General features: G+C 40.6%; 1 long non-coding RNA gene across 1 annotated transcript in view; it reads left to right on the plus strand.

The window, feature by feature from the left end:
- LOC114632262 overlaps nt 1-12,433 on the plus strand; it is a 13,951-nt gene extending 1,518 nt beyond the window's left edge. Inside the window, exon 2 of the long non-coding RNA XR_003713059.1 lies at nt 11,619-12,433. This is a non-coding gene — a long non-coding RNA (uncharacterized LOC114632262). The remainder of the gene's footprint in view (nt 1-11,618) is intronic.
- Nucleotides 12,434-15,246: the final 2,813 nt, after the last annotated feature.

The raw sequence follows: 15,246 nt of genomic DNA on the forward strand, positions 1-15,246 counted from the left end.
AGAGGGAGAGGGAGAGGGAGAGAGGAAGGATAATTTGCTTGTCTGTAGTAGTCCAGATCTATCTATCTATCAGAGCCCACTAGGTATAGAAGATATTTGGTGTTCTGTTGAAGTAAGCCCTTCTTTAAAACCCGTCTGTGTTGATTCAAACTAACACAACTCTTCAGAATAAGACTGGAACTTTTATTAAGTGCTGGGGGAAGGAATATACCTCCTCAGATTTTGTTTGTTTTACTTCAAAATTTTGCCTAGAGACAAAAACAGTGTCCATCAAATATCTGATTTTGTGTAACATCAGTTGTAGAATAAATGTTTTATAAAAAAAAAAACCCAATCAAACCAAGAAAGGACTAGGGATATAGCTTAGTGGGTAGAGGGCTTGCCTAGCATATATAACTCCCTGGGTTTGAGCCCCAACATACTCCTCTCTTTTTCTCTGTCTGGAGAAAAATAATGAAACACCAAGACCTAATTGTATGACCACAAGAAATGAAATAAACCATGATAAAACTTATATTTTGCTGAGTATTTTGTGACCAATGAGTGGAATCTTTTTCCATCACATCTTTACTTAGGCATAGGTAAAGTAGCTTATATATTTTTAATTGGATTGTAGCTAAATTTTATTAATCAGGAAGAAATAGTAAGTATATATGCTGGTCCATAATTATTGTATTGTCTGAAAGGTGTAAGGTAGTCTAGAATACATCTTCCCTCCAGGGAACCAAAGAGAAAATGATGCTAATTGTGTAGAAATAGGATTCATGTTATTGATGTGGTAGATTTTTAACACTTACCCTCTCAAACTTTCCAAATAAATCACCTCATATAACTCTAGGCTCTAAGTGAAAATATACTTGCTGTAGAAATATATCTCCAGGGCTGAAAAATGTATGGCATTTGGCAGAGGGCTTGCCTACCAAGCACTGGTTCACTCCCCAACACTAAACAAAGTGGGAAGATGGCAAACACCTATAATCTGAGGCAGGAGGATTAGAAGTTCAGTATCATCTAGGCTGTACTACAGGTGAAAGCTATCAGGGGAACCCCATCTAAGAAAAGAAAAAGGAAGTATGTCTTCAAACAAGGGCCAAGAACTTTATCCCCTATTTTCAACCAGAACAACACCCTTGAAGATCCAACATAGAAAAATGTGAACTATCATGTTTCATTAACATTAAGTCATGCAAACACTCCCCAACAAGAATTTCTAAAAGCAAAATAAGAGGTTGGGATGTGTAACCACAACAGATATTAAGTATTGTCTCTGCTTTAGATTAAGTATGAAACTGAACAGTTCTTCACTTCTTGGTAACTCAGTATCCTCAGTACTAGCTTACTGTGGTTCCTTAAAGGAAGGAATGGAGAGAGAGACCAGTTTTGTTCCCCGTGTGTGTGTGGATGGCAACATGCTCACAGAAATAATGGCTGCAGCCCTATTAAATAGGAGTAGAAATGACTACCATAGGTACGCTACACTCCTCCGATAGTCCTTCCCTCTGGAGCTTCCTAGCCTGACCACACAGGAAGCTTGTAAGTGCAGTCTTTTAGCAGGACACTGTTGCTCAGCAGCAAAACAGCATGCCTAGGAATCTGTCACCTGGTTGTTGGAAGGTTCGTGTGCAATCAGTCGAGCTAGAAAATTAGATCAGTACATTCCAGAAGTGATGGTTTTACTTTCCTTTTTGTAACTACTCAGAAATAATAAATACAGTAATAAATGACAACTCTCGTACACCCCACACATATTTACAGCTCCAGTAAATCTGTCAGAACACAGAGAACCTTCTTGCTACATCAAAAATGCCAGTTGTCAGGAAAGCTTTTCTTCATGTTCTCTGCTAACATGTTTCAGAAGTGTGATGTGCATTGCTTCAGAGTTGGAACCAAGGGCTTGTTGATTAGCTCCTACTTACCAAGATTACAGGAAATTAGATGTGACTGAGACTGGCATGTGAACAATTTCATGACAGACACAGATGAATATTGCTGTATAAACCACACTGCATTTCATTTCTCCTAGGAAATTTTATGTGGTTGTCTTCCTTAATCACTGAAGACTTAATAAATATGCTTTTCATGATACATTGCCTTCATTTGAAATATGAATGGAATCTTAGTGTGTTGAGCCAGTATGATGAAGCGATACAGAAAACCCTTGAGTTTCTGTCTGGAGCCAACACTTTATAGTTCTAACAACACATGGTGCAGCCTCAGTCTTGCAAAAAAATATGTCATTAGGATACAACATGCGTTCCTTTCAGCTCCTCCTTGGACTCTTGATTTTATGAACAATATCCTCAGTGAGAGGAATGCCATCCTTCATCAGGTGTAAGGTTTTGTTCCTTCACATTGCTGCTGTGCACCTTACTTTATATGAAACTGTTTCTAAGGACAGAAGACCCAGGCTGGAGAGATGGCTTAGCTGTTAAAGGCTAGGCTCACAACCAAAACAAAAAAAGGATGTTGTAAATGCCCCCAAATAGAGTCTCAGGGGGAGGAATTTCCTAGCTCATTGCACCTCATAAAACACAGGAAATCAAAACATCATCTTAAGTCTTAGATGTTAATGTACAATCACAGAGAGAATATGAAATTCTGTTTCTTTAGAAGAAGAGAGAATTTGTGGCCATACATGTCTGATACTTTGATAGACCAGAGATGCCGCCAGCAGTGCAAGCTGATGGCGCTGTCCCATGCAGAGGAGCCACAGCAATAATGCACACTTGCCAACAACATACTTCTCAGGCCAGCTCAGAATGTGTTCCTGAGCATCTGCCAAGTGTCACCGTCTACCTGCAGCCGTCAGCAATCTTGCAGTTATGTTTATATCTTATTGGCTTTAATGGATCTTGGTAAGCAGGGTTTTCAGTATTTAGCAGAAGTATGGAATAATTGACTGTCAGTGTTGTCCCATACTGATCGAAACCCAAGACCATATGGTTACCTGTGGATTCATTTGCTTTTTAGCAGATTGTGATTGGAATATGTCAGATGTCTAATTGAACCTTCATTCCAGTTACTGAAAAGTGTTATCCTTGAGACATTTTTTCCTCTTCCTCTTTCTTTCCCTATACCCAACAGGATATCACTCTGTACCCCAGGTTGACCTAAAACTTGGAGCAATCTTCTTACCCCGAACTCAGTTGTTTCTTTTGAAAATAGTTCATTTAAGAGTTAGAGTCATATTGGATATACCAAATGAGAAACTGGGTGGAAGCTTCTGTCTTTAAAAAAAAAATCAATTAATTCTTATATATTACATTTCCACTGTAATTTCCCCTTTTTCCTCTCCTACCCAGCTTCCCCATCCACTCCTCTTCAATTTCTATTCAGAAAATGGCAGTCCTCCCAGGGATATCAACCAAATACAGCATATCAAGTTATAATATGATTAGGTACCTCCCCTCATATTAAGGCTGAGTTAGGCCACCCAGGGCCCCCAAAGCAGGCAAAAACAATAGAAACAGCTTCTGCTCCCTATATAAGGTGTCCCAGAAAAACACCAAGCTGTACAACTGTAACATATATGCAGAGAGCCTAGGTTATACCACATAGGCTCCCTTATTATCAGTTTAGTGTCAGCGAGTCCCTGTGAGTCCAGGTTTATTGACCCTGTGGGTTTTCTTGTGGTGTCTTTCACCTTTCTAGCTCCTATAATCCTCTGTGCCCCTGCCCCCTTTCTGAAGGATTTCCTGAATTCCATCTATTCTTTGGCTGTGGGTCTCTGCATCTGTTTCCATCAGTTGCTGGATGAAGCCTGTCTGATGACAATTGGGCTACGCACCAATTTATGAGTATAGCAGAATACCATTAGATAACATTTTGTATTAGTCAGGATTCTTGAGAGTCACAGAATTTATGGAATGTCTCTCTATATTGAAGAAAATTATTGTGATGACTTACAGTCTGAGGTTCAAGTACCCCATCAATGGTCAGCTGTGAATGGGAAGTCCAAGGATCTAGTAGTTGTTCAGTCCCACAAAGCTAGTTGTTTCAGCTGGTCTTCTATAGAAGTAGATTCCAACAGATGTGCTGGCAAGTAAATGCAAGCAGTCGAAGAAGAACAAGACTTCCTTCTTCCAAAGTCCTTATGTAGGTCTCTAGTAGAAAGTGTGGCCTAGATTAAAGGTGTGTACCATCACACATGGATTTGGGACTTGTTTTGTCCCAGGCTAACCTTGAACCCAGAGATCTCCTTGCCTAATCTCCTGGGATTAAAGGCATATACTACCTTGCCTGGGCCTAAACCTTTCATGGCCACTATGCCTCAAGATCTCCATGCCAAGGTCCAGGTCAGAAACTTGTGTCTTCTAGCCTCAAGATCAGGATCACAGGCAAACCTTCCAATTCTGGATTGTAGTTCATTCCAGATATAGTCAAGTTAACAAGAAGGAATAGCCATTACATATTTCATTGAAAAATATTTTTTCCCAGTGGCATATGATTCTATTCTAGATCTCTGGGCCACCAGCAACTGTTTTCTGGTCTTCTAGGCAGTGTTAAGGGTAGGCTCCTTCTTGTGACATGGGTCTCAACCTGGACAAATCATTGGTTAGCTACTCCTACAGTTTCTGTGCCACCTTTATACCAGCACATCATGCTGGGAGGATAAATTGTAGGTCAAAGGTTTTGTGGCTGGGTTAGTGTCCCTTCCACTGGAAGACTTGCCTGGTCACAGGAGAGTTGGGAAGTGTTGAAAACTTATCACATAACATGAAATGTGTTATTTTGATACATCAACACCATATCAAACCTTATCTTAGCACATTCAACTTTGTGATAAGGAATATTTCCTTACAAAAATTTATAAACAGTTTTTATGTAATTTTTAAAAAGTATTAGTTTCAGATGTTTAATTGCTTAGTTGTGGTCACCCTAAAAGATTCTTGGAGTTTCCATTGGACTGGTTTCTACCTTGTCCCTGAATTGCTCCCCCCCAATTCCAATTGTCTCTCCATCCTTTTCCCACCTGATCTCTCCTGTTCTCATCCTCTCCTGGCACCCTTGTCTACCCAAAATATCTACTGTATTTCCCCTTCTCAAGGAGATTCATGCATTCCACCTTTAAGCCCCCTTGTTACTTAGCCTCTCTGATACTACTTTACAGTTACTATCTACTTACATTTCATACTCCAGCCACCAACTTGGCAGAGACTCTCTGCTATCCCAGAAACAAGCCTGAGGTGGAGACTCCCATGTTTACTAGAGATCCCACAGACTGGGAAAAGACCAGGTAGGGTGCTCTTCTCCAAACTTCTCCACTCTCACTAAGTCAGCACCCCTCTACTCTATCCCCAGTTCTGCACCTTGCTGTGCTCCAGCCTTCAATAGGGGCATAGACTCCCTAACCTACTAGAGACCTCTGTGACTGGGGCAAGTTCAGGTAGGCTGCCTGCCAGACTCCTCCACTATCTCACAGTTTCAGCTTCCTCTCCACTATATTCCCTAGTCCTGCACCCTCCTAGCTGCTTTGTCCCAGCCTCTGACTGGGGTGGAGACTCCCTATTCTACTAGAGAACAAGCAGATTAGGAGAAGCCCAGGTGGGCTGCTTGCTGGTCAAACTGCCACTCTCTCACTATTTTGACACCCCTCCCATCACTAGTCTTGTGCCCTTCTACTTACCTTTCCTCAGCCTCCGACTGGGGCAGACACCCCCTGTTCTATCAGAGACCACACAGACTGGGAGAAACCCAGGCCACACAGACCAGAAGACCAGAAAAGAAACAAACCAAGGAACAAAATACTCATACAACAAAGACAAACTCAGAACGTGATACTTAGGCCTTTAATTACCTCAAAGCCAGTTGCCTAGAAGCCAGCCTAAAAATACAAGTAACAGCAGTCAACACATAGTGTCACCACCAAACTCAGCTGTACTACAACAAGCCCTAAATATTCTAACACAAGAGCAAGAAAAAGACCTTAAAACCAACTTTATGAATTAGATTTATGTCCTTAAGGGGAAAATTAATAAATCTTTTAAGGAAATTTAGGAAAACACAAGCAAACAATTGGAGGAAATGAATAAATAAATTCCTTAAAGAAAGCCAAGAAAAAAATAGTTGAAGGAAGCAAATAAAACTGTTCAAGACCTGAAAATGGAAATAGTAGCAATAAAAGAAACACAAACTGAGGGAATCCCGGAGATGAAAAATTTAGTTAAGTGAACAGGAATTACAGACACAAACATTACCAAGGAATAAAAGGGACGGAAGAGAGAATCTCAGGTGTTGAAGATACGATGGAAGAAATGGATATATCAGTCAAAGGAAATGTTAAGTCTAAAAAGTTCCTGACACAAAACATCTGGGAAATAGGAGACATTATGAAAAGACCAGACCTAAGAATAATAGGAATGGAAGAAGGAGAATATTCCCAAAGAACTAGAAACTATTTTCTGCAGAATCATGGAAGAAAAATTTTTTAACCTAAAGAAGGAGATGCCTATAAAAGTACAAGAAGCTTATAGGATATCAAATAGATGGGACCAGAAAAGAAAGTCCCCTTCACTACACAACTACCACCTCCACCACCACCAAAGAAACAGGAATTAACTACCATGGATCATTACTATCTCAATGGACTCAATTCTCCAATAAAAAGACTCAAGCTAACAGAATAGAAAACAGAATCTATCCTGCTGTATACAAGAAACACATTTCAACATTAAAGATAGACATTACTTAAGCATTGAGGGTTGGAATTTTTTTCCCAAACTCATGTCTTTTTTTGTCACCAGCTTAGCTCCTTTCTGATCTCCCTTCTCACTAGTTCTTTTAACTTAATCGAAAAACAAAAACCACAGCTGATATCACTGGGCCAATTTAAGGTCGTTTAGTTAAAAAAAATACAGTAGGTTCTTACATTTGCTTTTCTAGTTATAAAAGTTATTTTAACAAATTTGTTTCTTTCTCTTCTACACAGAGATAGGGCCTGGACCTGATTCTGTAGATCCGTTGTACAGGAGCATGGCAGAGCAGTCTATACCACTTCTAACATAGTTTTATGTGAGAAATCATTTCACATATTTTATAAGATTTTCCCATTATATTTTAAAGTATTATGAAAATCATTTGTCTTAAAATGACATTTTTCATTTTATCTGACACCTAGGATACAATTTCATTTGTTCATCTTGCAGTTGTCAATCTAGCTAAATAATTCTTTCTGATTATATGGTTTTTTAAAATCAGAAAAATCGAACAAAACAAATATGCCTTAAACCAAAGCTAATTGTTATTTCACTTTAGTGTCCTTCAGACTTTAGTAACCTTCCATTTTCTTGAGCCTATATCTCCAAAGCCTTACAATAATCTGGTTCTAGCTAGGTTTTAAGGGTTCACTTTTTGTTTGTTTGTTTTTCAAAACAGGGTTTCTCTGTGAAATAGCTTTGGCTGTCCTGAAACTTGCTTTGTAGATGAGACTGGCCTTGAACTCACAGAGATCACCTGCCTCTTCATCCTGAGTGTTGGGATTCAAGGCATGGACCACCATGGTCTGCTGGTGTAGGTAAATCATAACTCTTGTCCTATGCTATCTCTTCCATGAAGCTTTCTTGAATTTTTCCATTTGGAATAAAATGACTCATTTCCTTGAGTAGACTTAATGTCTACTAGTAATACAAAAGCCTAACTCTGTTTTTACACTTAACATTTTTAGAGTAAATAATAGTTATCTGACATTGATAGATAGAATAGAAACTATTAGAAAGTGGTTGGGACTTTGTGACATAGAATGTAACGATGTAAGCTTTGCAGTCATGTTAATAATTGAGATAAACTTTGACTCAAACATATTATATACTTTGATTGAGTCACCAATTATCTTTTAGCCCCAAATTCTTTCTTTTGAAGATGAGCTTGTTTTGAAAACTAAAGGAGATAATCCTTGAAAAGTGTTTAGCCCAATGCCTTCCTCATGAGAAGGAAAATAAGCCACTACTAACACATGCCACATACTAGATACTCAGTTGGTGACTGACAAACAAATCTATTCTCAGGCCCTCAAGATGAAGACACTGAGAGGGAAGGCAAGATGAGAAGGTGAGAGAGAGAGAGAGAGAGAGAGAGAGAGAGAGAGAGAGAGAGAGGATAAAGGAGAAGGAAGGGCAGGATCAGGAAGAGAAGAGGGGAAGAGAGAGAGCAGAGAAGCAAGGAGAGGATGATAGGGGTCTTGCTAAAGTTCACATTTGAGGTTTGTTATATCTGTAACATTTTTCTATTCCAGCAATCAAATCATTGTCCATTATCTACACACACACACAGACACACACACACAGACACACACACACCCCTCCTCATCTGAGGGAAAGCTTTCCGAAAGGCAGGGCTTTGTTTGAGTCACTCTCATCCCTTTCTGCATCTCAGTATAGGGATTGTCTATGCTAGGTTCTCAATGTGGAGTGCGATTCAAATTAAGCAAATTTCCATTATAAATAAAAAACTAATAAAAGTATCTTTAATTACTGTATGGACCTATCTCACTTTGCAGAATGCTACTAAGCTCCAAAAATGACGCCTGCTCATGTGGCAATACAGAAAAGCTTAGTTTGAACAACCTTACAATTGTAGGTGGCTAAACAACAGTCCATTCCATAGTCAACGTTTCTAGATAGAGTCACATTGCTACACAAAATGAATAAGATACACAGACAAATAGGTTTAGCCTGTACTTATAATCATCTGTTGAGATTTTTATATAAAATATTATGTAGTTGTTTTTATAAATGCAGGGAAATATGAAAAGTTGTTATCACACAAGGGCAGGTGCTCTCTTTAAGAGTAAAGAGTTAAGTTGCAAGCTGGAAAAATCTGTTTGCAATAACATAAGGAATGGATTTCTATGTCATTGTCTTTCATCTTAAAATAAGCCATATTAAATAGCTTACCTAGAGCAAACATACTCAACAAAATACTCCAAGAACACATCAAAAACAGCATCCATAATGATCAAGTGGGCTTTATTTCAGGGATGCAGGGATGGTTCAACATATGAAAATCTGACAATGTAATCCACCATATAAACAAACTGAAAGAAAAAAAATCTCCACATAATCATCTCAGTAGACACTGAAAAAGCCTTTGATAAAATCCAACCACCATTCATGTTAAGTCTTGAAGAGATTAAGGAATACAAGGGACATACCTAAACACAATAAAGACAATTTACGGCAAGCCTGTACCCAACACCAAATTAAATGGAGAGAAACTCAAAGCAATTCCACAAAAATCATAAGCAAGACAAGGCTGTCCACTTTTTCCATATCTATTCAATATAGTACTTGAAATTCTAGCTAGAGCAATAAACTAAACTAAACTAAACTAAACTAAACTAAACTAAACTAAACTAACTAAAGGAGATCAAAGAGATACAAATTGGAAAAGAAAGAGTCAAAGTATCACTATTTACAGATGATATGATAGTATACATAAGCAACCCCAAAGATTCTACCAGGGAACTCCTACAGCTGATAAACCCCTTCAGCAAAGTAGCTAGATAGAAAATCAATTCAAGAAAGATCAGTAGCCCTCCTTTATACAAATGACAAAGAGGCTGAGAAAAATAGTAGGGAAATAACACTCTTCACTATTACAGCTTCAAATAACATAAACTATCTTGGGATAACTCTACCCAAAAAGACCTGTATAACAATAACTTCAAATCTTTGAAGAAAGAAAATGAGGAAGATATCAGAAGACGGAAACATCCCCCAAGCTCATCTCATGGATCAATAGGATTAACTGATAGTAAAAATGACTGTCTGCCCAAAACCAATCTACAGAATAACAAAATTCCCATCAAAACTCCAATACAGTTCTTTATAGACCTTGATAGAGTAATTGTCGACTTCATTTGAAAAAAAAAAAACAACCCAGAGTAGCTAAAGCAATCCTGTATAATAAAAGAACTTCTGATAGTATCATCATCCCTGATTTCAGGTTGTACTATAGAGCAATAGTAATAAAAACTGCATGGTATTGGCATAAAAACAGACAGGTTGATCAATGAAATCAAATTGAAGACCTATAAGTAAACCAACATACCTATGGACACTTGATTTTAGACAAAGAAGGCAAAACTACACAATGGAAAACAGAAAGCATCTTCAACAAGTGGTGTTGGTTTAACTAGATGTCTGCATATAGATTGATATCTTAATATCCTGCACAAAACTCAAATCCAAGTGGATCAAAGACTTCAACAAAAAACTGGATACAATAAATCTGATAGAGGAGAAAGTGGGGAATAGCCTTGAACACGTTGACATAGGAGACAACTTCTTGAACACAATACCAATAGCTCAGACACTAAGATCAAAAATTAATAAATGGGCCTCATGAAACTGAAAAGCATCTGTAAGGCAAAGGACACCTTCAAAAGGACAAAACAGCAGACTACAGGATGGGAAAATATCTTCACCAACACTGCATCCAACAGAGGGTTGATACCCAAAATATATAAATAAATCAAGAAACTAGACATCAACAAACCAAATAACCCAATTCAAAAATGGGGGTACAGATCTAAATAAATAATTCTCAACAGAGGAATCTTTAATGGCCCAGAAGCACTTAAATGTACAACATTTTTAGTTATCAGGAAAATGCAAATCAAACAACTCTGAGATTCCACATTACCCATCAATATGACTAAGATAAAAACCTCAAGCAACAGCATATGCTAGTGAGGATATGGAGCAAAGGGAACACTCCTCCATCGGTGGTGGGAGTGTAAACTTGTACAACTATGGAAATCAATTTGTCAGTTCCTCAAAAAATTAGGAATAGTTTTACCACAAGACACAGTTATACCACTCCTGATCATAAACCCAAATGATGTTCCACTGTACCACAAGGACACTTGCTCAACTATGTTCATAGCAGCTTTATTTGTAATAGTTAAAAAACTGGGAACAACTTAGATTTCCCTCAACTGAATGGATAAAAAAATGTTGTACATTTACACAAAGGAGTATTACTCTGCTGTAAAAAATGACATCATGAAATTTGCAGGCAAATGGATGGACCTAGAAAAGATAATCCTGAGTGAGGTAAGCTAGACCCAGAAAGACCAACATAATATATACTCACTTATAAGTGTTTATTAGCCATAAAGTACAGGATAACTATTCTACAATCCACAGACTCAAAGAAGCTAAGTAAAAAGGAGGACACAAGGGGAAAATGCTTGACTCTTACTGAAAAGGGAGAGGGAGCAGGAGGGAAATGTGGGGAGGAGGATGGAGGGAGAGAGTACTGACAAAGAGAACTGGAATTGCTGGGAAGCACATCTCTGGGATGAACTAGAAATGTAGGATAATGGAAACTCCCAAGGTTCTATGAGGGTGCTACCTAAGACTCCTAGCAATGGGGGATATGGAAACCTGAAATGGCCAACTCCAGTAACCAGAAATGACTTCCAATAGAGGGATTGGGATACCAACCCAGTCACAAAAACTTCAACCCACAGATTGTCCTCCTTACAAAAAACGCAGGGATAAAGATGGAGCCAAAGTTGGGGGAAAGAATGACCAATGACTGGCCCAGCCCGTGATCCAAGCCATGAGAGAGAGCCCACCCCTGACACTGTTAATGATATTCTGCTATATTTTCAGACAGGCACCTAAGCATAACTGTCATCTGAGAGACGTCCCCAGCAACTGATGGAAATAGATGCAGAAACCCACAGCCAAACATTATGTGGAACTTGGGCAATTCTATGGAAGACGGGAAGGAAGAACTGAAGGAAACAAAGAAATCAAGGACACCACAAGAAAACCTACAGAAGCTACTAACCTAGTCCCATAGGGACTCACAAAGACTGAACCACGAAACAGAGAACATGCATGGTATGGACCTAGGCCTTGTGCACATATGTTAATAGTTGTGCATTTTGGTCTTCATGTGGTATCCTTAACAACAGGAGCAGGGACTGTCTATGACTCTGTTGGCCTTTGGATTCCTTTCCCCTAACTGGGCTGCTTTGTCTAGCCACAATAGGAGAAGATGCGCCAAGTTCTACTGCAACTTGATTTGCCAGTGGAGATTGATATCCATGGAAGGCCTCCCATTTCTGAGGAGAAAGATTAGACAGGAGAATGAGTGGGTGTGGGGCTGTAGAAGACACCCTGGGGTGTTTGGCCATGCCCCCAGAACCCAGAGACCTAACATGAAGTCCCACTTCCATTTAACCTGCATGCTAGGTCACGTAAGGCACAGTTAGAGGGCGTGACTAACAGGCCTCTGCTTCGAGATTTACATATTAATGAATTACCTAAAGGCCGGAGTGTAGATAACTAAATTTTCATCTCCCTAGCCCCTCCTTTTTCCCCCCGCTCCCCAATATAATTGAGCCCCTCCTGGGGTTTTGGGGGAGAGCACGTCATTCCAGATACAGCTATTATGGCCAATAAAACTTCCATGTCGTCAATTCCACATGTCTCCTGGAACTTTGGACTCTCTTGTGTAAGTGGGAAACTCGAGCTGGGGAAAGCCCCTCTCTGCACTCCCTGCTGCAGCTGTTCGAGGGGCACTCTCCCCTGCAGGAGCGGTCCTTGCACTGCCCTTGCGGGCTGCCTCTGTCCCTGTTCTGGGGACTCAGCTGCAGCCACCGGGCATGCTGGGTCCCTGCGCCCTTGCTCCCAGAACCCTGTCGTCACCACCATGGTGCGCAGGTGGCCCTCCCAAGGCCCGCCAACTCAGCCGCGGTCCCGGGACGGCATTGGCCGCAGGGTGCAGGCTCAGCTGACCTGCCCCGCGCCCACAAGTGGGTGGGGAGGTGAGAGGGAGGTGAGAGGGAGGGGCTGGTAGGTGAGAGAGGGAAAGCAGCAGTAAGGACTTTAATTAATTAATTAAAATTAATTAAAATAGCTTACCTAGAAAGTTATAGAATATCTACTTGGGCAAGGTTAAGACTGAAATTTCATATGAATTACAGACACAGAGACCTGGCTACATAATCTAGAGTGGAACAGCATACTAGGAAGATAGATAAGACAGGCAGCCTTTTATTGCTTTAAACCACTGTATTTTATCAACATTTATTTTCTTACTCCTAATGGATCCATTGTCTGCACATCTGAATACCATGTTCTGGGATGTGAAGAGAAGCAGTGTTTGAACACTGCTGGTCATGTCTCAGGACTCTTAGATGCCTTTACCAAACAAATCTTTAGGAAAAGAAGTCAGGGCTGAAGAGATGACTAAGTAGTTAAGAGCACTGACTGCTCTTCCAGAGATCCTGAATTCAGTTCCCAGAAAACACACGGTGGCTCACAACCACCTATAAAGGGACTTGATGTCCTCTTCTGGCGTGCAGGTGTACATGCAGATAGATCACTCATAGACATTAAATAAATATTTTTTAAAAGATTAATAGAAAAAAAAGACACTGTACAGAAAATGCCACAAGATTCCTATTCCAAGACATGTTTCCCGCTACTTACTGTGCAGTACAACTCAATAGATTCTTATGTGTTTTATGAACCACGGAGAAAAAAGAAAAAACAAATGATCCATTTGATGAAACATGCAATTTTTATCCCCCGCTTCCTTTGCATCCAGGGCTTACTAGGCAAAACACTTTACCATCCCGCTAAATCCCTGATGGAAATCATATGTGCAGTATTCTTCCAGCCCTCCATTGTTTTCCCTTGACAGAAATTCTTTTGCTATGTACCTCAGGCTCTCCCACCGTGTTGAGATTGCAGATTTGTGCTGCTACACGTGACTTTTCCACATCTTCAGTTTTTACCATCTGCCCTTGCACTCTCATATTATTAAAAGAAAACAAATTGAGAGTGAGTAGAGGGTACTTGTACAGGTATGAGGACCAGAGTTCAGATCTCAGCATACACATAGAAGGCATGCATGGTTATTGTTTTCATTTGTATTTCTATTGCTGTGAAGAGACACTGTGACCACTGCAACTACTAAAAACTTTTAATCAAGCCTGGATTACAGTTTCAAAGGGAAACATGGAGGCGTGCAGGCAGATGTGGTGCTGGAGAAGGAGCTGAGAGTTCTACATCTTGATCCACAGGCAGCAGAAGGCAACTGTGTGCCACTCTGGCTGTATCTTGAGCAAGGGAGACATTAAAGCCTGCCCAGACAATGATACTTCCTCTTACAAGGCCACACCTACTCCAACAAGGCCACTCCTCCTAATAGTGCTACTCCCTATGGGCCAAGTGTTCAAACACATAAGTTTATGGGGGCCATACTTATTTGTGGGACTGCGTAAGGGTATCCTGGATCATGGTGGATCAGGTGTCTAGAACCCCGAGACTGTAGATTCTGGGCGAGATTCTACATGAGAACCGGCCGGAGTTTGATGCCCTCCAGAACCCAGGATCCTGAAAAAGCGGTCACAGTCTCCATAGAATTGCTACATAGGCCAGGCTATAGGCCTCAGGCCCTAGGGATTTACATACTAATGAAGGCCAGAGGGCAGAGCAAATTAAACTTGCCTCCCCCAGATCCTCCCCCTTTCTCCCTCCCTATATAACTCGGGACTGCCCTGAGTTTTTTTTTGGGGGGTATGCCTAGATCCATCTATTGTCTGCCATAGCAATAAACCTTTTTGGAACCAAGGACTTCCTCGTGTTACTGGGGCCTGCAGCCGCCAAGGCCCTCAGGCCGCTGGAACCATAGGATTTCCTCCCTAATGTGGGATCCGCCAAGGCGGCAGAAGCCCCTCCTGGGCTTGCGCTGCTGTGGCGGCCTTCTTAAATTTTCCCCACACTTATTCAACTCACCACAGCTATGTTAGTGACTCTGACACCACCACTATTGGATAGGAAACAGGAGGATCACTGGGTGTTGCTGGCTGCTAGGCTAGCCTCACTCAGGGTCAGATTCTGTCTCAGGGGAATAAGGCAGAGCAAGATATACCAGGACCCCATGTCTTTTTTCGATGGGCATACACACCACACACACACACACACACACACACACACACACACACAATTGTTTTGTTAAACGATCCAAATGAAGAAGAAATGAAAAACACAAGAAGTTGCCATACAGATAATTTAAAACAATGAAATAATGATTTTTTTCATTGACAAAAAAAAAAAAAAAAACCAGTGTCCCCACCAATCAGTACTTTATCACCTGTGCAGATGGGAGTGCTGGCCCCACCCCTCACCTGGGCAGTGCTGGGGAGCTCACCCTGGTGTGCAGGCACAGGATACTAGGTGTTCTGGGCAACTCATCCATGCCTAGCTTCCGTCCAGGGCTCTG

The sequence above is a fragment of the Grammomys surdaster genome, unplaced genomic scaffold (genome assembly GCF_004785775.1).
Source record: "Grammomys surdaster isolate TR1022 unplaced genomic scaffold, NIH_TR_1.0 97, whole genome shotgun sequence".
Classification (NCBI taxonomy): Eukaryota; Metazoa; Chordata; class Mammalia; order Rodentia; family Muridae; genus Grammomys; species Grammomys surdaster.